Source organism: Lithobates pipiens, unplaced genomic scaffold, assembly GCF_037356315.1.
Source record: "Lithobates pipiens isolate NorthernLeopardFrog02 unplaced genomic scaffold, aLitPip1_a1.2 Scaffold_27, whole genome shotgun sequence".
In the NCBI taxonomy this organism is placed as follows: domain Eukaryota; kingdom Metazoa; phylum Chordata; class Amphibia; order Anura; family Ranidae; genus Lithobates; species Lithobates pipiens.
Genome location: NW_027507788.1, coordinates 156,366,295 through 156,392,489, shown reverse-complemented (window position 1 = coordinate 156,392,489; position 26,195 = coordinate 156,366,295). Strand labels below are relative to the sequence as shown.

Below are 26,195 nucleotides of genomic sequence, written 5' to 3'. Positions count from 1 at the left end.
TAATTTATACAGAGAACTTTGTCTGATTTTATTTAGGGCACAAATAGGGAAAAACCAGTTGCAGAAAACTATATCAAAAAGGTGAGTATTAGATTGAAGGGCTACCAATAAAATGGCCACAGGCCGAAACACAATACACATATAACAATCTCCAAACAAAAACGTAAGAAACCTCTCATCCACTTTTATCCTAATAGAATTTAAATAGAGTTCATGCTTTATACATACACTTTATAAATAACTAGACTTGAGTTCGTATACAATAAATGAACATCTTTGAACCCTGGGTAAAAAAAAAAAAAACAGCCATTTTGCTCTACACTTTACAATCCAAGAACTTTATTAATGGCTGAGAGATGACTTTGTTACACGATTATTAAGCAGGCAGCTCAAGCAGTGACTGGATTGGCTAATTTGCTTTCTCGGCATTCTCAAACTCTTTAACCTCACTGGACTCGCCAACAATTTTCCTGTCCACCAGCATCTGCGTGACAATCTTTACAATCTTCTTGGTTCGAATGTCAGGTTCTGCAAAAAAAGATTTTTATATTTTTTTCATTTGATAGAGATCTCATGTAAAAGCCATGCCATTCTCTAACTAGAAATATTCCAGCTACAGTATTTAAAATATGTCTCTCTCTCTCTCTATATATATATATATATATATATATATATATATTGTGAGGGGTTAGCTCGGCAGCGGGTGTGTGTGACCCCCTGGATGAGTTCACAACACAAAATCAGGCACAGCAGACAGCGTTGTAGGTGCAAAAAACAAAAGATGCGGTTTATTTATGCTACATGCAGTGATACATATAATAGCCAAACAAAAATAAAACATGAAAATAAATCCTGGTCAGCTTGACCTCTAACTACACACTAAGATTCCCTGTCTAACAACTGAGTGCAGCCTTGTGCTGCACCAGTCCCTTTCTCTGTTGTAGAGGTTTGCCACATAGGCGTTAACTCACCGCACAGAACAGATATCACACTCCCCAGTCTATACAACACAAAACTGGTTCCAGGATGGAGCATCTCCCTAAGCATGCTGGGGTTTTTTGTAGAGGTCTTAATGAGCCCACTTACTTCAGCTGGGCTCATTAACTCTTCCCCTCTAATTGTAAAAGTCTGCATAAAGCCTGAATCTAGGGCACACATATTTCCCATCCTGGATACAACCAGGTGACTTTACCTGCGTGCTGCCACATACACACACCCCCCCCCCCCCCCCCCCTCTTGTTTCAACCTTGGGGTTGTAACACAAGCAGTCAGACACGCATGTATCCGAGACAAAGCATCCACATTCCCCATTTTAACACCAGGGCGATGCTTAACTGTAAAGTTAAATTCTTGTAGGGCCAGGAACCACCTATTTACCCTTCTATTGGTCTCCTTGTTCTGAGCCATCCACTTTAAAGGAGCGTGATCAGTCACCAGGTCAAAGTGCCTACCTAGCAGATAGTACCGAAGGGAATCTAGAGCCCACTTCACTGCTAAACATTCCTTTTCAATCGTGGTGTAATTTACCTCATGGGACTTCAACTTCCTGCTGAGGTAAATGACTGGGTGCTCTTCCCCGTTCCAGACCTGGGATAACACTGCTCCTAACCCAACGTCTGATGCATCAGTTCGTACAACAAAGTCCTTAGAGAAGTCTGGTGAGTACAACAATGGCTGGCTACATAAGGCTGTTTTTAAGGACTGAAATGCTTCTTCAGCCTCTGGGGACCATTTAACATGACAAACTCTTTCCCTTTTGTCAGGTTGGTGAGGGGCACAGCCTGAGAAGCAAAATGGGGAATGAATCGTCGATAATAGCCAGCGATTCCCAGAAAGGCTCGTACCTATTTCTTGCTGTTGGGACGTGGCCAACTCTGTATGGCCTCGACTTTATTGACTTGGGGTTTTATCACCCCCCTCCCAATAGTGTACCCAAGATATTTGGCCTCCTCCTGTCCAATGGTACACTTCTTTGGATTGGCCGTAAACCCAGCTTCCCGGATAGAGTCTAGGACTGCTTGTACTTTCGGCAAATGTGAGACCCAGTCTGTGCTATGGATAATCACATCATCCAGGTAAGCTGCAGCATATTTCTGATGGGGACTCAGAATCTTATCCATTTTCCGCTGGAATGTTGCCGGTGCATTCTGTAATCCAAACGGCATTCTCTTATATTGGAATGCCCCATCTGGGGTTACAAACGCAGTTTTCTCCTTGGCCGACTCGGCCAGGGGAATTTGCCAATACCCTTTGGTGAGATCAAGAGTTGTCATATATTGGGCTGTTCCCAGCCGGTCAATCAACTCATCTATACACGGCATGGGGTAGGTGTCAAATTTTGTAACTTTATTTAATTGTCGAAAATCGTTACAAAACCGCCAGCTCCCATCAGGTTTGGGCACTAGTACGATAGGACTGGACCAGTCACTCTGGGACTCCTCTATCACACCCAATTCCAACATCCTTTGAACCTCCCCACGTATTGCCTCCCGTCGGGCCTCTGGTATTCTATAAGGTTTTAGTTTTACCCTTTCTCCTGGCGGGGTGATAATGTCATGCTCTACGCCAGATGTTTGTCCCGGAAGCTCAGAGAAAATCTCTTTTTTACGAAGTACAAACTCTTTAACCTCCTGTTGTTGGGGTTTCGATAAGGTGTCTGCTATTCCAACCTCAGGAACTAAGCAATCAGGCTGTACTTGTGACAAAGTCTCTGCGACTAGGGATTCCCTATCCCTCCAGGCTTTCAGCAGATTGACGTGATAGATCTGCTCCGGCTTTCACCTTCTTGGCTGTCTAACCCTGTAGTTCACCTCACAAATTTTTTCAATTACTTCATATGGACCTTGCCATTTGGCCAGAAATTTGCTTTCAACCATAGGGACTAGCACCAAGACCCTATCCCCGGGGAAAAAGTATGGGTCTTGGCCCCACGGTTGTACACTCTCTGCTGTGCTAACTGCGCTTGGGTTAAATGTTCCTTTACAATTGGCATTACCTGTGCAATTCTATCTTGCATCAGGGCGACATGCTCAATCACACTCCTGTGAGGAGAACTCTCATTTTCCCAAGTTTCCTTGGCGAAATCCAGCAGCCCTCTTGGGTGTCTCCCATAGAGCAACTCGAAGGGTGAGCAACCCGTAGAGGATTGGGGTACCTCCCTAATGGCAAACATTAGATAGGGTATTAGACAGTCCCAATTCTTTCCATCTCTATCCACCACCTTCTTTAACATTTGTTTAAGGGTTTTGTTGAATCTTTCAACCAACCCATCTGTTTGGGGGTGATACACAGATGTACGCAATTACATCACTTTGTACAACTTGCATAATTCTTTCATAACCCGGGACATAAAGGGTGTACCTTGGTCCGTAAGCAGTTCCTTACAAATACCCACGCGGCTAAAAACAAGAGATAGCTCTTTGGCTATGGTTTTGGCCGAGGTATTTTGGAGAGGAATTGCTTCCGGATAACGGGTGGCATAGTCCAATATAACCAAAATGTACTGATGCCCCCTGGCGGATTTCATTATCGGACCTACCAAATCCATTGCGATCCTTTCAAAGGGGACCTCAATGATAGGAAGAGGTACCAGCGGGTTACGGAAATGTGGCATAGGTGCCGACTTCTGACACACAGGGCAGGAGGAACAATAATTTTCTATTTCCTTCATGACCCCAGGCCAATAGAATCTCTGCAATACCCTCTCTCTGGTTTTCTCTGTCCCCAGATGACCTCCCAGAATGTGCCCATGAGCCAATTCTAACACCAACTTCCTGTAAGGTTTGGGCACTACAAGTTGCTCAATGGTTTCTTCTGCCCTTTGAGCCACTCGATACAGCAGGTCCCTTTCCATAGTGAAGTAAGGATAAGGGCAAGTCTTATCTGGGTTCACTAACTCGCCATCTATTTTCACCACATTTGCCCGTGCCTTTATTAGGGTGGGGTCTTTTAACTGTTCTGTGGCAAAATTTTCCCTGTGAACCTCAAGATCCGAAAACTCCACAGACGGCATGTTTTCATCTGAGGATGTTGGCTCCTCCCCAGTTTCTCGAGTTTCCCCCGCCAATACCGACAAGGGAAATTCAGGAGAGTCCTCACCACTCCCAGAGGAATTCTGGTCATCTTCCTGGTTTTTAGGGGCACCAGTGGGGGGCTCAGGACAATCCCAGAGTTCCCAGAATTTTGGAAAATCCCTTCCCACAATAGCATCATGTGGTAACTGAGACACTAACCCCACCTGATGAGAGAGGTTACCTTTGGGGGTCTCAAAAAACACTGAAGTTACAGGATACTCTTGGGTGTCCCCATGCACACAAATAACAGCCACCCTGTTCTTCCCAGAGACCTCTGTAGTAACTAATTCAGCTTTTATCAATGTTACCAGGCTACCTGAATCCAGCAACACATCAACATTTCTACCATTAATACACATTTTACATAAATGTTTCTCAGGTCCCCGAATGGGAGTGCATGCAACTGTCGCAAACAGCGACTGACGTCTCTCCATTATAAAGTCACATTGCATAGGCTCATCCACAATGGGGCAATTGGCTGCAATATGTCCCTCTTGCCGGCAGCGGTAGCAAATAATCTTTTTCGCTGTCTCTTGCAGCATGGGCTTCCTGGGCTGCTCCCGCCAGACCTTAGGTAGAACTCCCACCCTCTCACTCTCTCCACCCTCACCCCTTGGAGTCATCTTACCCGCCACTGGGGATGATCTGGTCTTAGGGTGGAAAGTCCGTGAGTCCCTGGAAGAGGTGGTCAGGTTCTCTGTAGCCAAGTAGCTCTCAACCAGATCCACAAGTTTATCTGCATTTTCTGGGTCTCCATGGCTTACCCATTTTTGGATGGCAGTACGAAGAGCTCTCAGGAAACGATCCATAACAACACGTTCCACAATGTTTGGTGCGGTCAAAGTCTCTGGCTGCAGCCACTTCCTGCTCAGGTGAATGAGATCATACATTTGAGACCTGGGGGGTTTTCCAACCTGAAAAGTCCAATTATGCACACGCTGAGCCCGGACGGCCAGGGTGACACCCAGCCGTGCCAATATTTCTGTTTTTAGCACCACATAGTCTTTTGCTTGGTCAGGCTCTAGGTCATAATAAGCTTTCTGCGATTCCCCAGTTAACAGAGGGGCCACCAGTCCAGCCCATTGCTCCTTAGGCCACTTTTCCCTTTCAGCAGTCCTTTCAAATGTGGTCAAAAACACCTCCGGATCATCCTCTCCAGTCATTTTTGTCAATAAACGGCTCACACCAAAGGATGCGGTATTATTGTAACCACTTGCTTCATTGGTCTGCGGACGTTGCTGTATTAATGTCTCTATTTTCTGTTGAAAACTCTGCTCTTGCTTCTGCAACAGGTTTATAAAGCGGGCTTCAGATTGCTGCTGTGCTTGTTGCTGAGCTTCCAGACTCTGCAGGTGAGCTTTCTGCTGGGCTGCAAGGCTCTGTTGTTGAGCTGCAAGGCTCTTTTGTAAAGCCGCATTTGTTTGCTGCTGATTTGCATTTGCTAGAGCCAGCTGTCTCAGTATCTCCTCCATGCTGGCCTTTAAAAAAATTGAAAAAAAACTGCCAAAATTCTCCACCAACTGTGAGGGGTTAGCTCGGCAGCATGTGTGTGTGACCCCCTGGATGGGTTCACAACACAAAATCAGGCACAGCAGACAGCGTTGTAGGTGCAAAAAACAAAAGATGCGGTTTATTTATGCTACATGCAGTGATACATATAACAGCCAAACAAAAATAAAACATGAAAATAAATCCTGGTCAGCTTGACCTCTAACTACACACTAAGATTCCCTGTCTAACAACTGAGTGCAGCCTTGTGCTGCACCAGTCCCTGTCTCTGTTGTAGAGGTTTGCCACACAGGCGTTAACTCACCGCACAGAACAGATATCACACTCCCCAGTCTATACAACACAAAACTGGTTCCAGGATGGAGCATCTCCCTAAGCATGCTGGGGTTTTTTGTAGAGGTCTTAATGAGCCCACTTACTTCAGCTGGGCTCATTAACTCTTCCCCTCTAATTGTAAAAGTCTGCATAAAGCCTGAATCTAGGGCACACATATTTCCCATCCTGGATACAACCAGGTGACTTTACCTGCGTGCTGCCACAATATATATATATGTAGCGCTGGCTCCTGACGAGCAGGCGCTATTGTTTTTGTAAAGTTAAGTTGCCTGAAGCCACAGTTGAAATGAATAGATAAAATAAAGTGGGGGAGGAAGGAAGTTTAAAGGAGGGTGAAAAGTGGCCATTGTGTAATACAATGGCCAGGCCCTCCGGGCCAGCAATAATAATTCTTCCGTTCCCAGACAATATCTTCAGACCTCCTCTTCCTCCTTAAAGTCCATCAAGTGATAGTTTCTGGGCAGACTGTGGACCAGTCTATGACAGTCCTCAATGGACATCTCTCCTGCTGGTGGGTGAGGCGCTTTCTGGCACACCATACAGCGTCCTTAAAGCAAGACAGCACCCGCCAGGCGCTGTCAATGTCCTCCTTTGAATGAGTTCCACAGAAGAGTCCGTTCAGCTCACCAAACTGTGTGATGGGGCAGTCTGTGGCACAAAGTCTTTAAGTTCTGGTTCCAAGGCCCTCAATAGGCCCTGTGCAAAGGGGCACTTCCAGAAAACATGCAAAGCAGTTTCCTCCTGGATAATACAAAAAGGGCATTGCCTGTATCTGCACAGGTTTATGGCATGCGCGAATGTCCTGAGCGGCAACCCCCCTTGGATTGCCATCCATACCAGATCTTTGTGCCTGTTGGTGAGTCTCTTTGAAGAAACATTCGTCCAGACCACTTTTCAAGTGGCTGAAGGGAGGCCTGGAACAGTCAACAATGTCAGATGCTATAATCAACTCCATGGGCACATGTACCATAGGCTTTCAGTACCAACCTTGACCCACGACCTAGACCACAAAAGCCCCCACCCCAGGCAAGAACGCATGACGTTCTGAGAGCTTGGTGAGAGCCCTTTAGCATCAGGCTCCACCGTTGCTCCCATCACTCCTTCCTAATTATATTCGGGGAATACTAACCGCTGCTCCCCCTCAGCTAGAGAGGAGCCAGTGTTCTCTCCCAACAAACTGACGCGGAGGTAGAGCTACCCCAAACTAGGCCAGAAGGCCAGGGACCTGGCCCTCTAGCCAGACACAATGCAGCACCCATCCTCACCAGGAGCACCCTTCTAGACGGCTCAGACTCAACCATGGGCCGGCCCCCAGTATGTGTTGTGCAGCATGGCGGAGTCACTACCGAAACCGACCCTTCCAGGTGCAATGACACCATTGGATTTTCCTGCCCTCCCCAATGGGAGCGGCACAACGCCTCCTCTGGCAACTGATAAGAACAGATACTACACTTGATCTTAGCCAAAAGGCCGAGTGCCAAGAAGTTTAACCACCTCCCGCCCTCCGTACAGTAAAATGATCCTGTCTCGTTCTTGACGTCGTCCCAGTGTCACTGCTCTGGGAGGTGCCCGCGGAGCAATCGTGGTTGCGCCGTGCCTCCAGGACAAGGCGCGACCCCCGATCTGGGTAAAGAGCCCATGTGATCGGCAGTAGCCAATCACAGCCAGTCACAAATAAACATGAAAGTTCTGTTATTCGGCTCTCCTTGCCTCATACTGACATCTCCTCGGAGCAGAGAGTATGAAGGTAATCACGGCACTGATCATCAATGTAGCCCCAGCAGTGCCCATCAGTGACACCAATCAGGCCTGGTTCACAACTATGCATTTTTGTGCGTTTTCAGTTTCGCAGAAACACAATCCAGTCCATATAACATGGTTTCCTATGGGTCACATCTGCGCATTTTATGGAAAGGACCAGGGACTTTTTTTTCAGTTTTTTGGTTCCATAGACTTCAATGAAATCAAAAACATGCACTGAAAACAGCAAAATGCACCCGGAATATGAAAACTGCAACCTGCATATGTGTGAACCAGGCCTCAGTGCCCATCGGTGATGCCAGTCAGTGCTGCTCATCATTGCCCATTAGTGCCACTATCTGTGCTCACCAGTGCCACCTATCAGTTCTCATAAGTGGCACCTATCAGTGCCCACCAATGCCACCTATCAGTGCCCATCAGTGCAGCATATTAATAGCTCCCCATCAGTGCCACCCGATCAGAGCCACCCCATCAGTGCCCATCATTGTGGCATATTAGGGCCTCCTCATCAGTGCCACCTATCAGTGCCCATCAGTGCGTCATATTAGTGCCTCCTCATCAGTGCCCTTCAGTGCCACCTCATTAGTGCCCATCAGTGTGGCATATTAGTGCCTCCTCATCAGTGTCACCTCATCAGTGCCATCTCATCAGTGCCACCTCATCAGTGCAGCATATTAGTGCCTCCTCATTAGTGCCACCCCATCAATGCCCTTCAGAGTGGCATATTAGTGCCTCCTCATCAGTGCCACGCCATCAGTGCCCTTCAGTGCCTCCTTTTTAGTGCCCATCAGTGCCACCTCATCAGTGCTCATCAGTGTGGCATATTAGTGCCTCCACATCAGTGCCCATCAGTGTGGTATATTAGTGCCTCCTCATTAGTGCCACCCCATCAGTGCCCTTCAATGCCACCTCATTAGTGCTCATCAGTGCCACCTCAACAGTGTCATCTCATCAGTGCCACCATCAGTGCAGCATATTAGTGCCTTCTCATCAGTGCCACTCCATCAATGCCCTTCAGTGTGGCCTATTAGTGCCTCCTCATCAGTGCCACGCCATCAGTGCCCTTCAGTGCCTCCTCTTTAGTGCCCATCAGTGCCACCTCATCAGTGCTCATCAGTGTGGCATATTAGTGGCTCCTTATCAGTGCCCATCAGTGCGGCATATTAGTGCCTCCTCATCAGTGCCACCCCATCAGTGCCCTTCAATGCCAGCTCATCAGTGCCCATCAGTGCGGCATATTAGTGCCTCCTCATCAGTGCCACCCCATTAGTACCCTTCAATGCCTCCTCATCAGTGCCCATCAGTGCCACCACATCAGCGCCCTTGTGTGCCACTTCATCAGTGCCCATCAGTGTCGCCTCATCAGTGCCCATCAGTGATTTCCATATCAATGAAAAAAAAGATCACCAACACCAACTTGAAAACTGCTTCAAATCAATAGAGGACTGGATGACCACTAACTCCCTCCAGCTGAACGAATCAAAGACATAGCTTCTTATCTTACACCCAAATCATAAGCCCGCAACCAAAACCTTCTGGTCTCCACCAACCGTCTTTGGGCAGACTATCTCCCCAAAGACCAACGCGAAGAGTCTCAGGGTTATTTTAGACGCACAAATGTCAATGGATGCGCAAATAGGAGTAGTAGTCAGTGGATCTCACCATCTGCTGCGCATGCTTCGCAGACTCATCCCTTTTATCCCAAAGAATGACAAAGCAGTGGTAGTTGGAACAATCATTAATTCACGACTGGACTACGCAAACTCGCTTTACATAGGATTACCACAATATCAACTTGCGCGATTACAACTGATCCAAAACACGGCGGCAAGGCTGATAACAGGAAAAAAACCCTGGGAATCCATCTCTCCTTCACTGAGGAGCTTACATTGGCTAACCGTAAAAATATTGGATCGCGTTCAAGACCCTTTGCCTCCCCCACAAATGCGTGCATAGAGAAGCTCCGCAATACCTAATGGAGAAAATAAATCATTACACACCAAACCGCAGTCTTCGATCAGCCAACAAAAACCTCCTCCTCGTGCCCAAAGCCCGGTATAAATCCAAGGGGGAATCGGAGATTCGCTGTCCAAGGGCCTCGGCTATGGAGTGCTCTACCAATCAACATCCACCAGGAAGAAAATCACCTGGCTTTTAGGAAAAAAAACTCAAGACCTTCCTCTTTTAGCAGATGATCAAACCTCGCCACAGCGCCTAGAGGCGATTCAGTTCTGTGCGCTATACAAGTATTTCATTCATTCATTCATTCAAGGAGAAAAAGTACTTATTTACAAAATTTACTGACAAAAACAAAGAAAAACAATTTTTCTTCAATACGATCTTTTTTTGTTTTGTTTTTTTAGCAAAAAATAAAAACCCTGAGCTGTGATTAAATACCACCAAAAGAAATCTCTATTTGTGGGAAGAAAATTATAAAAAACATGCCATATGGGTACAGTGGTACACGTCCGCCATTGTCATTCAAAGTGGCTGGCGTTGAAGCGTTTAAAGCGCGTCTAAAAGTAAAGACCAAACATTGAATATATCACAGCTTAGCAGTCCTTAGATCGGGTGGCTGCTTTAGTTTTCTAGAACCACTTTCATCACATGACAGAAAATAAAGACAAAAAGGATAGAAAACATTTCTATGTGGGGTCTTTATAAAAGTCTTGTACTTAGAAACTTCTTACTGCCACATTATAAGATTTAAAGGGTGGTATTTATATATAAAAGAAAAGTGGGGGGCGGAGGGGAGCCGTTAAAAATTTATCATTTTTTTTTTTTTTTGGTGTTCTGCCTTACCTGTTGTGTTGTATTGTTTGAGCCGGGGAATGCCCCGAGGCTATGTTCTGTAATTTTTCTTTTAAAACGAATAAAAAGAATTTATAAAAAAAAAAAAAAAAATTATCATTTACCAGCTCCCTCCTTGTCTTAATGAAGAGAGTCAGTGACTGATTTCTTTTGTTTGTTTTTTCCCATTTATTCATAGCTGAGGCTTAGTAAATAGTGTTTACTATGCTTCAGTTTACGAATGAACGGGAAGTCTCTGTATAGAGCTATTCCTGTTCATTCATTCTGTGCATCTGAGGCTACAGAGAACGGGACTCATGAATCTGTCCTCACTCCCTTTCCCTGTCTCAAAAGTGAGACATCAGGGGGTCTGTTTAAACCCCTGATATTTCATCAAAAAGTCAAAAAAAATGTAAAAAAATAAAAATAAAAATGTAATTAAATTAAAAAAAAAAAAAAAAATGGTAAAAAAATGTAATTAAGAAACAACTAGCAGTGGTGGAACTAAAATAAAATAAAAATAAATAAATAAATAAAATGGTAAAAAAATAATTCAAAAATTTAATTAAAAAAGTACTGGCACCAGTGGCGGAAATAAAGTAAAATGAAAAAATTAAATAAAATGTTAAAAAAAAATGTAATTAAAAAACAACTGGCGCCCAACTGGCACCAGTGGTGGAACGAAAATAAAACAAAAAATAAAATAAAAAGGTAAAAAAAAAAATAAAAAAAAATGTAATTATACAATGACTGGGACTAGTGGCGGAACTAAAATAAAAAAAATAAAATAAATAAAATGGTAAAAAAAAAAGGAATTAAATAATGACTGGCACCAGTGGTGGGACTAAAATAAAATGAAAAAAAAAAATGGTAAAAAAAATACATAATTAAGAAACGACTGGCACCAGTGGTGGAACTAAAATCAAATGAAAAAAAAAATATCAAATAAACTGGTAAAAAAAAATGTAATTAAAAAATGACTGGCACCAGTGGCGGACCTAAAATAAAAAATAAATGGTAAAAAAAATATAATTAAAAAACGACTGCCAGCAGTGGCAGAACTAAAATAAAATTTAAAAAATAAAATGGTAAAAAATAAAAAAATAAATGTAATTAAAAAATTAGCGGCACCAGTGGCGAAACTAAAATAAGATTAAAAAAAATAAAAAAAAGGTAAAAAATAAATTAATTAAAAAACGACTGGCACCAGCGGCGTAAATACCAGGATCGCAAAGGTCGTGACTGGGCTCTGGCATTTCGCCACTTGGCAGGGGGGCACCCAAGATGTCGGGAAGGTGGCCCATTGCGCAACCGTGATAAAGGGTCCCACAATGGGAGTAAAAGCCCTGGAATCAGTGGGAAAGGCCCCAGTCAGGGGTCGGGGGGGGGCAGGGAAGAGAACGCATGCCCAGTCCCGATTCGTGCCCCAGCCTCTGCCACAGATCACAAAAATCATCTCAGTTGAAGTCACAGGAAGTGACGTAACGCGTAGGATACGGAGACCGGAAGTGACGTTCGCACCAGAGCGGTCGATTTAAATTGTCTTGCTGCTAATACTGCCTATTTACCCCATTTCGTTTGTGAGTAATTTTAACCTTTTAATAAAGTAGTGGATTTTAAATACATGCTACACTATGGTTGCTCTTATATTTATTCTCTGAGCTATATTGGAACATCTTGATGGAGTATATTGTGACAGCACAGAATCACTTTATATGCTTACAGTGGTGTGAAAAAGTGTTTGCCCCCTTCCTCATTTCCTGTTCCTTTGCACGTTTGTCACACTTAAGTGTTTCGGAACATCAAACCAATTTAAACAATAGTCAAGGACAACACAAGTAAATACAAAATGCAATTTGTAAATGAAGGTGTTTATTATTAAAAGGTGAAAAAAAATCCAAACCATCATGGCCCTGTGTGAAAAAGTGATTGCCCCCCTTGTTAAAACATACTATAACTGTGGTTGTCCACACCTGAGTTCAATTTCTCTAGCCACACCCAGGCCTGATTATTGCCACACCTGTTCACAATCAAGGCATCACTTAAATAGGAGCTGCTTGACACAGTAAGGTCCACCAGAAGATCCTTAAAAGCTACACATCATGCCGAGACCCAAAGAAATTCAGGAACAATTGAGAAAGAAAGTAATTGAGATCTATCAGTCTGGAAAGGGTTATAAAGCCATTTCCAAAGCTTTGGGAATCCAGCGAACCACAGTGAGAGCCATTATCCACAAATGGCGAAGACATGGAACAGTGGTGAACCTTCCCAGGAGTGGCCGGCCGGCCAAAATTACCCCAAGAGCGCAGCGACGACTCATCCAAGAGGTCACAAAAAACCCCACAACAACGTCCAAGGAACTGCAGGCCTCACTTGCCTCAGTTAAGGTCAGCGTTCATGCCTCCACCATCAGGAAAAGACTGGGCAAAAATGGCCTGCATGGCAGAGTTCCAAGGAGAAAACCACTGCTGAGCAAAAAGAACATCAAAGCTCGTCTCAATTTCTCCACAACACATCTTGATGATCCCCAAGACTTTTGGGACAACATTCTGTGGACCGATGAGACAAAAGTGGAACTCTTTGGAAGGTGTGTGTCCAAGTATATCTGGCGTAGAAGGAACACTGCATTTCATAAAAAGAACATTATGCCAACAGTAAAATATGGCGGTGGTAGTGTGATGGTCTGGGGCTGTTTTGCTGCTTCAGGACCTGGAAGACTTGCCGTGATAAAAGGAACTATGAATTCTGCTGTCTACCAAGAGATCCTGAAGGAGAATGTCAGACCATCTGTCCGCGTACTCAAGCTGAAACGAACTTGGGTTCTGCAGCAAAACAATGATCCTAAACACACCAGCAAGTCCACCACCGAATGGCTGAAGAAAAAACAAAATGAAGACTTTGGAGTGGCCTAGCCAAAGTCCTGACCTGAATCCTATTGAGATGTTGTGGTATGACCCTAAAAAGGCCGTTCATGCTCGAAAACCCTCTAATGTAACTGAATTAGGACAATTCTGCAAAGATGAGTGGGCCAAAATTCCTCCAGGACGCTGTAAAAGCCTCATTGCACGTTATCGCAAACGCTTGGTTGCAGTTGTTGCTGCTAAGGGTGGCCCAACCAGTTATTAGGTTTAGGGGGCAATCACTTTTTCACACAGGGCCATGATGGTTTGGATTTTTTTTCACCTTTAATAATAAACACCTTCATTTACAAATTGCATTTTGTGTTTACTTGTGTTGTCCTTGACTATTGTTTAAATTGGTTTGATGTTCCGAAACACTTAAGTGTGACAAACATGCAAAGGAACAGGAAATGAGGAAGGGGGCAAACACTTTTTCACACCACTGTATGTGACATCATCACGGGACTGTGTTCACGTCATTAACAGCTGGATATAGTCCAATTGTTTTGCTATTTTCTGCACTCAGCACTTTCTGTTTATAGAGTCTTGATTTATAGTTTGATTATTGTATGTGTTTTTATTTATTTATATTTTGTGTTACACTTAGCACTTTGCTTGCATTTTTTGCACTTTATCATTGTCACTAGTTTGCGCCTACTTATTCAGTAACTGTTTATATTTCAGTCACTTTGGTTTTGCTGTGATACACTCAGCACTTTTTGCCGTAGAAGTCTGATTTACAGTCAGACCACTGTAAGTGGTTTTATATGGACTATTGCACTTAGCACTATTATTATGTCATAGAGATATAAGTTGCACCCTGTATTGTGACAGTTATCATTGTGTACACACTGCTGCAAGCACTTTCGATAGAATAATTTTCACACCGGGAGAAGAGCTCTCCTCTACCATACTAGTCTGAATACATACCATCTGATACATCTCCATCTGAATAATTAGCTCTCTAGCATTTTCTTATAAGGTTCCATTTTTCTGGAAGCGCAGCACCATCATTTTCTCCAAAGCTAACTTACGTTTTGGTTCAGGGATTATGATCTTCTCTCTGAATAAAAAAAACAAAACAAAACCATATAAAAACAAATTAATATAAAACTAGAATGAACACACTTGTAAAAAGTACAGATTATAGTGTTGTCACCAAGTTTATTTTATTTTCTCTGCATCATTTATTTTAAATTCTAAGCTATTCAGCTTTCGTACCTGTACACTCCTTACAGATCAGTAATTTTTACGTTTTCACTATGGGCCAGTTTATTGTGCAATGCCTACTTAAGTTAACAAAGTAATACATTTTTGGGGGGAAAGAAAATTAGGATTTCTTTTGGCAATATTAGTTTACCAAAAATATTTGATTTCCTTTCAAATCAATACATAGAATAAAAATTGTAAAACCAAATCGGTATTTATATACATATCTGTGTGTATATATATATATAATATATATATATATATATATATATATATATATATATACATACATATATACATACATATATACATACACACACACACACACACACACACACACACACAGATATGTATTTCCTCCTCAAAAATATAACAAAATACAATACGGTCTGAAATATAATAGCCCTTTACCTTTTATGAGTCATTATTAATACCAATTTTCTGAACAAGATTTGGGGGTAAACTACAATAGCTGTGATTTGCTGAACAGGACAAATGAAAGATTAATGTTTTCCGGCAAAGCTGAGAAGGTTGATTTGTCGGATACATTTTTTGAGTGAAATTTCTTAAGACAAGCAGACAACCTCCCATGGTGTATTCACGAGCCAATAAACCCAACAGTTTAGATCAAGTCCTCACTTAAGTCTCCTAATTGTATCTCATGGTGGGTCCAATCATATCCATGATTTCGGCCCTGAGGAAGGGGAGGAACTTCCCCTGAAACGTGTTGCCTTGATCTGATACCTTTGTTCAATAAACACTTGGGTTTGACCTTCAATTGTCGTCATGAACTTGTGTACTGATTTGGCTCTTACTTTGATCCGAACCTGGAAGTCAGCTGTCAGTACCGAGCCAATGAACCGGTGGGGCTTCGGGATTCCGGCAAAAGTGCACATGACATCATTGATCTAACTTGACCGCATGCCCATATAAGATCAATGTCCCTTGTTGGGATAGTCATAACAACAAGGCACTTAGATCCCTTTCTATGGTTCAATGGAGGGCCATGATTTCAGCCTTGAGGAAGGGTGAGGAACTTCCGCTGAAATACGTTGCCTTGATCTGATACCTTTGTTAAATAAACACTTGGGTTTGACCATCTCTTGTCATGAACTTTTGCACTGATTTGGCTCTTACTTTGATCCGAACTGGGAAGTCAGCTGTCGGTACTGAGCCAACGAGCTGGGAGTTCAGGATTCCGGCAAGTGCCCATGACATCATTGACCTAACATGACCACATGGCCATATAAGGTCAATGTCCCCTGTTGGGATAAGTCGTAGTAATATGGAGTAATACAGTGAAGGGCTCTTTGGTTATGTTTGGCACACCCATGGTGTGTTGGACCTCTGCAGACAGGCCACTGCTTCCATACAAAGGTCCTTCTTTGCAGAATGCTGACGGGGAGGGGCTTTTTTTTAAACTCAGGCTGTGGCTACGTTCTAAAGAAAATAAACTTTGCCTAAGGAGTTAAAGCACTTTATCTGCTGTTGTGGGCAGGAGGTGAGGCAGCCATCTTGGACGTGCTCAGTAGAACATCATATTAGGGGGAGCAGCTTTATTTTTCATTTCTCCCTAAATTAATAAATGGATTTTACTAGACCCCTCCCCCACTCCTATGTGCTTACCAGGACTAGAATTTCATATCCCTGGGCCCCATCAAGTTAACGGTGGCCTCCCAAGATGTATGAGCATTGTGTGTCAGCAAAGATACCCTCCCACCCCCCCAAAATAAAAATTGCAAAAAAGGAGGGGAATTTTGGGACTTTAAATGAAGCACAAGTATGTGCCTCCATCCCGGTAATCGGTACGTAATAGAGGAAGTTTGGGACTTTAAAATGAAGCACTTGGATAATGGAGGTAGATTTTAACCATATTAAAAAAAACAATAATAATTTTTTATTTTTTATTGATTGTTCAGTAACAGATCATAAAAAATAATAAAGATCAAATTCATAAAGTATATAGGCGTAAGTACAGTAGAAGCATGATATATAGTAGTCACATATAGCAGCATATAGTAGTAATAAATAAAATAATTGGGTAGTATGGCATGGTAGTGCCTTTGACAGCAAAACCGACATCAGCAAGTGCATCCACATAATAGATATGCATCCACTAGATGTAAAACAAAAATAAATGTAATATATAGTTAAAAAAGTAAATTCATAATAAAATATAGTTCCGTATAAGATATAGCTGGGACATCATTTCAAAAGCTTGACGCGTTTCGTGGGTGTCTCCCCACTCATCAGGAGCTGATGCGACCAAAAAATTCCTATGGAATAGAATAAAAATAATATAATGTACTAACCATATAAATAAAAATATATTAATGGGGATTTAATGCGTGTAAATGGTTGGCCAGGGCAGACTCACCAATCCGGATGGAAAGTGCAGTGTGCGGCAGTGGGCGTAGGGTGGGCCATGGGCAAGATCCCTCCCCGGGAACTGAGGCGGCATAGACATGGATGCGATATCAGGCAAAACCAAAAAGATACAGCAGTGTTGAAGAGTATCAGATATGGAGCGTGTGGCAATTGTTGAAAACAACATATCTAAAAACAAAATGTTAAAAGTATGTATGATTGATGAAAATAATGTGATGCGAAAGTAGTTTGAAATTGATAGTGACCCTCAAAGGGTACAGAGAGAGTGCTGGCCATAAGGCAAGTATATACTATGTAGTAAGTATATGCAGATGAATGTAAACAGTGAATGGTGTGCAAAATTAAAAATAATGTAATAGTGTGAAAGAAAGTATGAGTGTGCAGGTTAACAAAAAGTGAAGAAAATTGATGAAGGGGTGTACATAGACCATGATAGACAAGGAGAGTGACAGAATTACCAGTCAGCAAAAAAAAAAGGTGTAAGTAGTAGGAGAAAAAAAGAGATTTTTCACCTAAACATCGCTCCTAAAACACCAGCAGACAAGATATTAGGATGAGAGATCCATCCAGCCGGCGTCCTGCCAATAAGGTCTGCAGACACCGGTCAGGGCGGCTCTGATAATAAAGGCCCCTTTAACTATCAACAGCTGATGCTGATTGCACAACCAGCATGGAAAAAAAAATAAATAAATATAGAAGGTAAACTTTAATGATAGTAATGGTGATATTTATAAAAGCTAGTATAGTAGCTTGAGACAAAAAGTAGTAACCATGAGCATAGACAGGGTAAAGTGCAATCAGAACAGAGATGAAGTGTGAGTAGAAGGAGAAAAGAGATTTTTCACCTAAACATCACTCCTAAAAAACAACACCAGCAGGCAAGACGGCCAGTGTGTGCAGACTCCATGCAGAGACCTGCCGCACACATAGCTATCTCCAAGTGGGGTTTAAATATGCCGCCAACGCCACATGCGTGAAACATAGGGGGAGGAGCCACACCTAACCTGGATAAAAAAACCAGAGACAGGCGCGCCAGATCCCCCCAATAGAGACACGGAGACGGAAAACACTAAACGTCGGCGTGATGACGTCAAAGGTGACGTCACCTGCACGACGTAGGACGTGTGGCGCCGATGCGCAAAGTAGAGTCCACCCGAACCTCCCAATCAGATGTGAAGGGGGAGGAGGGGAGGACCAACTGGCGCATTGCAGTTCCCGCAAGGAAGAAAAGACCCCAGCAACACCCAAATACCCAACCGCCCCACACATAACAATAACCGTAATCGGCCAGCGAGTGTGCACTGGACCCTATTAATTAAATATCCATGTGGGACGTTTATACGGTGTCGGTAATGCTGTCAATGTACAACATAAACATGAATAGAATAAATGTATGTAGGTACATAAAAAATCTAAAGACATCAGCAACATATAAATGGACCTCACGCCGGGAAGATAGGGGAACACTATCAATCCCGTATATCCAGGTACTTCCATCCCGATATATATGCAAAAAAGGAGGGGAATTTTGGGACTTTAAATGAAGCACAAGTATGTGCCTCCATCCCGGTAATCGGTACGTAATAGAGGAAGTTTGGGACTTTAAAATGAAGCACTTGGATAATGGAGGTAGATTTTAACCATATTAAAAAAAAAAACCTCCCCTCCTCCCCCTTCACATCTGATTGGGAGGTTCGGGTGGACTCTACTTTGCGCATCGGCGCCACACGTCCTAAGTCGTGCAGGTGACGTCACCTTTGACGTCATCACGCCGACGTTTAGTGTTTTCCGTCTCCGTGTCTCTATTGGGGGGATCTGGCGCGCCTGTCTCTGTTTTTTTTATCCAGGTTAGGTGTGGCTCCTCCCCCTATGTTTCACGCATGTGGCGTTGGCGGCATATTTAAACCCCACTTGGAGATAGCTATGTGTGCGGCGGGTCTCTGCATGGAGTCTGCACACACTGGCCGTCTTGCCTGCTGGTGTTGTTTTTTAGGAGTGATGTTTAGGTGAAAAATCTCTTTTCTCCTTCTACTCACACTTCATCTCTGTTCTGATTGCACTTTACCCTGTCTATGCTCATGGTTACTACTTTTTGTCTCAAGCTACTATACTAGCTTTTATAAATATCACCATTACTATCATTAAAATTTACCTTCTATATATTTTTTTTTTTTTTTTTCCATGCTGGTTGTGCAATCAGCATCAGCTGTTGATAGTTAAAGGGGCTTTTATTATCAGAGCCGCCCTGACTGGTGTCTGCAGACCTTATTGGCAGGACGCCGGCTGGATGGATCTCTCATCCTAATATCTTGTCTGCTGGTGTTTTAGGAGCGATGTTTAGGTGAAAAATCTCTTTTTTTCTCCTACTACTTACACCTTTTTTTTGCTGACTGGTAATTCTGTCACTCTCCTTGTCTATCATGGTCTATGTACACCCCTTCATCAATTTTCTTCACTTTTTGTTAACCTGCACACTCATACTTTCTTTCACACTATTACATTATTTTTAATTTTGCACACCATTCACTGTTTACATTCATCTGCATATACTTACTACATAGTATATACTTGCCTTATGGCCAGCACTCTCTCTGTACCCTTTGAGGGTCACTATCAATTTCAAACTACTTTCGCATCACATTATTTTCATCAATCATACATACTTTTAACATTTTTGTTTTTAGATATGTTGTTTTCAACAATTGCCACACACTCCATATCTGATACTCTTCAACACTGCTGTATCTTTTTGGTTTTGCCTGATATCGCATCCATGTCTATGCCGCCTCAGTTTCCGGGGAGGGATCTTGCCCATGGCCCACCCTACGCCCACTGCCGCACACTGCACTTTCCATCCGGATTGGTGAGTCTGCCCTGGCCAACCATTTACACGCATTAAATCCCCATTAATTTATTTTGATTTATATGGTTAGTACATTATATTTTTTATTCTATTCCATAGGAATTTTTTGGTCGCATCAGCTCCTGATGAGTGGGGAGACACCCACGAAACGCGTCGAGCTTTTGAAATGATGTCCCAGCTATATCTTATACGGAACTATATTTTATTATGAATTTACTTTTTTAACTATATATTAAATTTATTTTTGTTTTACATCTAGTGGATGCATATCTATTATGTGGATGCACTTGCTGATGTTGGTTTTGCTGTCAAAGGCACTACCATGCCATACTACCCAATTATTTTATTTATTACTACTATGTGCTGCTATATGTGACTACTATATATCATGCTTCTACTGTACTTACGCCTATATACTTAATGAATTTGATCTTTATTATTTTTTATGATCTGTTACTGAACAATCAATAAAAAAATAAAAAATTATTATTGTTTTTTTTCATTTTAAAGTCCCAAACTTCCTCTATTACGTACAAAATAAAAATTGAGTACAAATTTTTACCCCTAAGAATAAATTCTTCGCACAAATCCCCCTTAATCACCCTTCCAACCACATCCCCCCAAATCACTCCCAGAAGAAATCCTCTCCCCTGAGAAATCTCCCCTCCTAGAAAAATATTACCCCCTCAGCAACCCCCAAATTCCTCCTCCAAATCAGCCCTTCTAGCACAACCCCAAACCCCCCCCCCCCCATCTAGCAAAAATCCTCTTCCCCCATCCTCCCTCCCAGCACAAATCCCCCTAAATCCTTTTTCCTACCCCCCCCCCCATCAGCCCAAGCAGAAATCCTCTCCCCTGAGAAATCTCCTTCCTAGAACAAATCTTACCCCTCAGCAACCCCCAAATTCCTCCTGCAAATCAACCCTTCTAGCACAACCAATTCCGCCGCCCCCCCCCCTTTCTAGAAAAAAATCCTCTTCCTCCCCCCGAGCACATATCCCCCTAAGTCACTCTTCCAACTACACCCCCAAATCACCCCCAGCAGAAATCTGCTCCCCTGACAAATCTCCCCTCCTTGAACAAATCTTTTCCTCCCAGCCACCCCCAAATTCCCCCTTATAAATCACCCCTTCTAGCACAACCCCAAATTCCCCCCATCTAGCAAAAGTCCTCTTCCCCATCCTCCCTCCCACCACAAATCCCCCTAAATCACCCTTCCGACCACACATCCAAATCACCCGCAGCAGAAATCCTCTCCCCTGACTAATCTCCTTTCCTAGAGAAAATCCCCCCCCCCCCAGAAACCCCCAAATTCCCCCTCTAAATCACCCTTTCCGATCACACACCCCAAATCACCCCCAGCAGAAATCCTCTCCCCATCTAGAAAAAATCATCTCCCCCCCCCCCCCCAGCAACCCCCAAATTCCCCCTCTAAATCACCTCTTCTAGCACCACCCCAAAACCCCCCCATCTAGCAAAAATCCTCTTCCCCCCCCATCCTCCCTCCCAGCACAAATCCCCCTGCTGACCACACAGCCCCCAATCTAGCAAAAGTTCTCTTCCCCATCCTCCCTCCAAGCACAAATCCCCCTAAATCACCCTACTGACCACACACCCCAACCCCCCCAGTAGAAATCCTCTCCCCTGACAAATCTCCCCTCCTGGAGCAAATCTTTCCCCCCAGCAACCCCCTAATTCCTGCCTAAATCACCCTACCGACCACACTAGGGTTGGCATCTTTTCTTCAAGCCAAACCCGAACACTTTAGCGGTGCATGGCAAATTTTTTTGTGCTATACTCTATAGGATTTTAAAGACCTGGAGGAGAGCAATAATGCGTTGCACTTAGCACTCCTTATTTTTTATTTTAACAGGTGGCAAAGGATTGGTGTCCGACTATCTTGGTAACTTGCGAAGCTACAGTTCGATCTGAATAATGTGACTGGGTCTTAGGCAGAAATTCAGTCACGATTGAAAACCTGAGCTATTCAAGTGGACCCCCCACAGGTGGCAATCCTAGGTGACATAATACAGGGGTCAGTGTTAACCCCCATAACACAGGGTCAGTGTCACACACTTAATATATGGATCAATATTACACCCTCCATAATACAGGGACCCCCATAGAGCAACCCATTAGATCAGAATCCCTTTATATCAGTCCTCCCCTTAGAGACCCAAAAGAATTTAAATTGAAAAAAAAAAATGCAGCACAACCTCAATAATTGTGAATGATGGTGGAAACCCCCAAGGATAATCCAAGTATTAATACACTCCAATCTTTTAAAAAAACATACGTATTGTTCATTTCCACACACATACAATAGTGTATGAATAATGGTGTAAATCCATTCCACAATGTGCTGTGCTAATATCCAATTTATAAACACCTTTTGAGTTAGATATGTTGGATATTAGCACAGCACATTGTGGAATGGATTTATACCACTATTCATACACTATTGTATGTGTGTGGAAATTGAACAATATGTATGGTTAAATAAGATTGGAGTGTATTAATACTTGGATTATCCTGGGATGTTTCCACCATCATTCACAATTTATTTTTTCACATTTGAATTAATATCAGATTCCCTTTAGAGACCAGTCTCTGAGAGGAGATGGGGGGTCTGGCAGAGAAGAGGGGGTGGGGTCTGGCAGAGAGGAGAGGGGGGTCTGGCAGAGAAGAGAGGGGGGGGGGTCTGGCAGAGGGGAGACCAGTCTCTAAAGAGGGGGTTGATATAAGGACACACTGATCCTTATATTATAATGTGGGTCTCTAAAGGGGGTGCTTATATAAAGAGAGTTTCCCTTATCAAATAGAGGTCTCTAAGTAGGGGGAGGGGGTGCTGATATAATAGGGGGTCTCTAAGTGGTCAACAGCAGTCAGAACCCCCCTCCCCACAGACTCCCCCCATTAGCTCAGATTCCCCTTCCCTTATATCGGCCCCCCCCTTGATAGATCAGGGATCCCCACATCAGTGTCCCCTGCCCTGAAAGACCCCCATTAGACTGCCTTACCGAGAGCTGCTTCAAGCTAGGAAGTGTGGGAGCTGGAGCATTCACTAGAGGTGGGGTGGAGGGAGGTAAAAAAGGGGCAGGAGAGAGAGATACAGAAGAGAGGGGGGTCTGACAGAGAGAGGAGGGGGGTCTGGCAGAGAGAGAGAGACAGGAGAGGGGGGTCTGGCAGAGAGGAGGGGGGGGGGTTCAGGCAGAGAGGGGAGGGGGGTCTGGCAGAGAGAGAGACAGGAGAGGGGAAGGGGGGTCTGGCAGAGAGGAGAGGGGGTCTGGCAGGGAGAAGAGGGGGATCTGGCAGAGAGAGAGACAGGAGAGGGGGATCCGGTAGAGAGGGGAAGGGGGGTCCAGCAGAGAGGGGAAGGGGGGGTCCGGCAGAGAGGGGAAGGGGGGGTCCGGCAGAGAGAGAGAGAGGGGAGGGGGTCTGGCAGAGGGGAGAGGGGGATCTGGCAGAGGGGAGAGGGGGGTCTGGCAGAGAGAGAGAGACAGGAGAGGGGGAGTGGCTGACAGAGCGGATGAGAGAGACAGACGGGAGACAGACACACAGCGCGGGTTAGGACTCCGGAGCATGCAGGGCTGTCGCCATGATCCAGACACAGTGCAGCCCTGCATCTGCATGTGACCAACAGCTACAGCTTGAGGCAAATTATTCAGGGACCTTCATGTCCGCCATCCGGTCCATCCCACACATGACCTGCAGCCTACTCGGCCAATCACAGAACACCCGCTGCTGCCCTTTGCTGAGCTGGGCTCAGACTCGGAGCACACTGATGTTTAGGCAGTGTGAACTGAACATTGATAGCAAGCCTGGGATGATCATGGATGTTTGTTGCGGCCGGAGCCAGAGATCCGGCTGCCACAGGACGGTTGATGTGTGCCTGGGTTTCCAACAGGTGGAAACCCGGGCACATGTGTCCAAACCCGGACTGTCCGGGTCAAAACCGGACAGGTAGCAACCCTAAATAGTGCTCAGTGATAAGTCCATCAATCGATATCCTTAAGGATTTTCAGTTGAATCGGATCATTGTGATGGTGCTCCAAAGTGCCAACAATCTTGTGCCCACTCCCCTCCCCCCACCCCCCATTCCTAAGCCATTCAACCCTTCCCACACCTTCATACATCAGCGTTGCATCTGGAAAGCTCTTTCTATATTGGTAAGCTTGCGTGCTTCTTTGTTCTTGTCAGTTGCTCTATCTGAAGATCTGCAAGTTTTACCTTTTGCAGAGCATCAATCACTTTGGCCTGAAGTTCTTGTAAAGGCGCCATTAGCAATAGTTGCAGAGGTAACCCAAAAGATGGCGATCGCAGATGTTCACACTCTAAACAGGGCCTTCAAAATTAAAAGGGTACCTAGTCTACAAAAGGGTACCTAGTCTGCATCTCAAGGTACCCTTTAAAAATGATGGACAGTCTTGAGGCACCCCATGCTAAAAAACATAAAAAGCTATTCTGATTAGTGATGGCCGAACGGTTCGCCCGGCGGTCGTTTCGCTGCGAATTTCGGCTGTTCGCGGTCCGCCCGTTCGGCGGACTATTGCCGCCGTTCGCCCGGCGGACTTCCGTGTTTACTGTGTAAAAGAACTTTGACCTATGATGACACATCCATCATGGGGTACAGGACAGCCAATTGAGACATTACAGCACATGGACATTCCCCCTAACTTATAAATACACCCGATCCGGCGGCCATTTTACATTCTTTCTTCTGTCACTATAGGGAGAGGTTGCTGTGTGGAGCAGGGAGAGAATACAGTGACCCAAATCGCTAGCTATTTGGTACACAAAAGTTCTTTTCAGGACTGGTATAGGTGTTAGGTGTAGTTCAGGATATAGGTTCGAGGCAGTGCTGTGCTAGTGATTGTTGCAGCAGCCTGAGCGTCTTTTGTCAGTTTAGAGAAAGGGACAGGACGGTGTGTGCTGCAGGGACAGCCAGTTTAGTCATCATCATTAGCTGTTACTATCAGGTCCACAAAAGTGCTATTTCAATTATTGTTCCAGTAGCCTCTGTTTTGTCAGTTTATATAGGGACAGGCAGGAAGCAGTGTGTGAGGCAGTGAGGGTCAGTTTAATCAGTAGCTGTTATTATTAGTTCCACAAAGGTTCTTTTCAGGACTGGTATCAGTGGTATGGTAATAGGCTTGTACACGTATAATATTCTTTCTTCCAAATATAGAAAGAATATTATACTTGACTGCTGCCCTTCTGCTGCAGTCTGCTAATCATTCACAACCCACTTGTTCCACAAAGCTCCTTATAAGGACTGGTAACTTGGTCTGTCTAGGGTGCTACAGTACATAGGGTTGAGTGAGGTACAGTCTGCCATTCTATAAGGACTAGTATCGGTCCACAGTACATAGGGTTGAGGTGCACTACTGCTGACCGCTGCCCTATACTGCAGCAGTTCTTCATCGGTATAGGGACTGACGTACAGTCTGCTAATCACTCACACACAACCTACTTGGTCCACAAAGGTCCTTATAAGGACTGGTAAGGTATAGGGTACTACAGTACATAGGGTTGAGTGAGGTACAGTCTGCCATTCTATAAGGACTGGTATCGGTCCACAATACATAGGGTTGAGGTGCACTACTGTTGACCGCTGCCCTATACTGCAGAAGTCCTTCATCGGTATAGGGACTGAGAGTTTTGTCACAGGGTCATTTAAAAAATGACAGGCAGAGGAAGAGGCAGGCCCTTCCGCAGGGGTGGTAGGGGTAGGGCCGGAGCAACAGGCTTGAGCCAAAGTGGGAAGTTGCAGAAGGTGCGTTCAATTACTTTAAAGGACGCACCAGACTTGGTTGAATGGCTCGCTCAGCCTTACACTTCTGCACCCTCCTCATCCTCTCAATCTGCACCCTCTTCTTCACTCTCTGCTATGTGCACCCCCAAAGACACTACCACCAACAACACCACCACCACATACCTTCCGCTTGAGTCACAGGAATTATTTTCTGATCCATATCAAGACATTTCTGATGCGCAGCCACTCTTGGTATTGGATCAGGAAGAGGAGGCAGCAACAACCGCTACTCAGCAGTCTGACGACAGTACCCAGATCAGCCCAAGGAGGAGGTTGGTCCCCGGTGTTGCTGCCTACTCCGAGATCTCTACTTATAGCGGTGGGGAAAGTGACGTTGATGATGACGTGTCTAGTGATGTCACGTGGGTGCCCACAAGAGAGGAAAAGGAGGGGAGTTCAGAGGGAGATATGGACCAGCAGATAGGGAGGAGAAGCAGGAATAACTTACATTGCACAGGAGGGCCAAAGCAGACTGCAAATGTATCAGGAGCGAGTCATCGACCATGTACGGTCACATCTGGCGCTCCCAGGACACCGGCACATGGCTCCGC

General features: G+C 44.3%; 3 long non-coding RNA genes across 4 annotated transcripts; 1 reads left to right on the top strand and 2 right to left on the bottom strand.

The window, feature by feature from the left end:
- On the bottom strand, nucleotides 1-22,988 carry LOC143933240 (uncharacterized). The gene is made up of 3 exons (XR_013263070.1): nucleotides 22,850-22,988; nucleotides 14,300-14,432; nucleotides 1-528 (listed from the first exon to the last, which is right to left on the bottom strand). It is a non-coding gene; the product is annotated as an uncharacterized LOC143933240 (long non-coding RNA).
- On the bottom strand, nucleotides 16,451-17,554 carry LOC143933239 (uncharacterized). The gene is made up of 3 exons (XR_013263069.1): nucleotides 17,479-17,554; nucleotides 16,956-17,134; nucleotides 16,451-16,854 (listed from the first exon to the last, which is right to left on the bottom strand). It is a non-coding gene; the product is annotated as an uncharacterized LOC143933239 (long non-coding RNA).
- LOC143933238 (uncharacterized) lies at nucleotides 19,232-20,315 on the top strand. Of its 2 annotated transcripts, none has more exons than XR_013263067.1 (3): nucleotides 19,232-19,307; nucleotides 19,651-19,829; nucleotides 19,929-20,315. It is a non-coding gene; the product is annotated as an uncharacterized LOC143933238 (long non-coding RNA). The 2 variants fall into 2 exon arrangements; XR_013263068.1 differs by having other exon boundaries at nucleotides 19,900-20,315.
- Nucleotides 22,989-26,195: the final 3,207 nt, after the last annotated feature.